Here is a 1,095-nt window from a genome sequence, read left to right as displayed (position 1 = left end):
ATAGCAGGCTTATCGAACATTTCATAACCTAAATCTGAATATCTGCAATGACGTTTACATGTTGAATAAAGTGTGTGCACGCTGCAATTTGTAACTAATTTACACTTTCTTCACATAGTTCAATAAATGTTACCCTGTAGCTTTGGAGGGTTAAGGGACGTTCTGCACCGCAGGTTTTTGCAACCAACAAACCTGTTTGCTGTTGTGTTGGGCACATTCGACGTGGAGTCTCACTGACGGAATAGAATTGTCTTCAGTGATGAATCCCGCTTAGAACTGATCCCCAATGACCAGTGAAGACGTGTCTGGAGACGCCCCAGAAAGTGGTGGGATACCAGCCTGATTGTCGCCCGCGATACGGCCCGACAACCAGGGTGCCTTTTCTTTTCATGGCAGCACCACTTTGGTTGTCATCTGTGGCACACTCACAGCATAGCGGTACGTCGTCGACATTCTACGCCACGTTTTGTTGCCCTTCATGGCAAGCCATCCTGGCCTTACATTTCAGCAAGATAATTCTCGCCTGCACACGCCGAGAGTTTCTGCTCCTTATCTTCGTGCTTGCCAAACAATACCTTGGCCAGCTAGGTAGCCGGATCTCACCCCAGCTGAGAAAGTTTGGAGCATTATGGCCAAAACTCTCCAACCAGCTGGGGATTCCCACGAGCTAACGCACCAATTGGACTGAATTTGGCACGATATCCCGCAGGAGGGTGTTTAATGACTCTGTCAATCAATGCAAAGCCGAATAACTGCTTGCGTAATAGACCAGAGGTGGACAAACGAGTTATTGACTTGTTGAATTCGTGAAGCTGTTATTCTTCAACAAATCATTCAATTTTTATAAAAGTGTAATCATTCGTTTATCTGTACACGTACATCACATCTAACGATTTCCGTCACATTAGACAATTCCTTCGTCGTGCCTCGGTTATTTTTTAAGGATGTATATTGTTTGTGAATACGTTCAGTAACTGGAATAAAGATCCATTCTTCCTAGTTTCCACTTGAAGTGGGCATATGAACACCACATGGTCACTTGTTCACCCACTGCTTGAATATCGCTCACCAGTGTGGCATCCGTACCAGACAGGG

The sequence above is a fragment of the Schistocerca serialis genome, chromosome 4, assembly GCF_023864345.2.
Source record: "Schistocerca serialis cubense isolate TAMUIC-IGC-003099 chromosome 4, iqSchSeri2.2, whole genome shotgun sequence".
NCBI lineage: Eukaryota > Metazoa > Arthropoda > Insecta > Orthoptera > Acrididae > Schistocerca > Schistocerca serialis.
The sequence above is the reverse complement of the archived record's forward strand: the minus strand, read 5'-3'. Positions refer to the sequence as shown.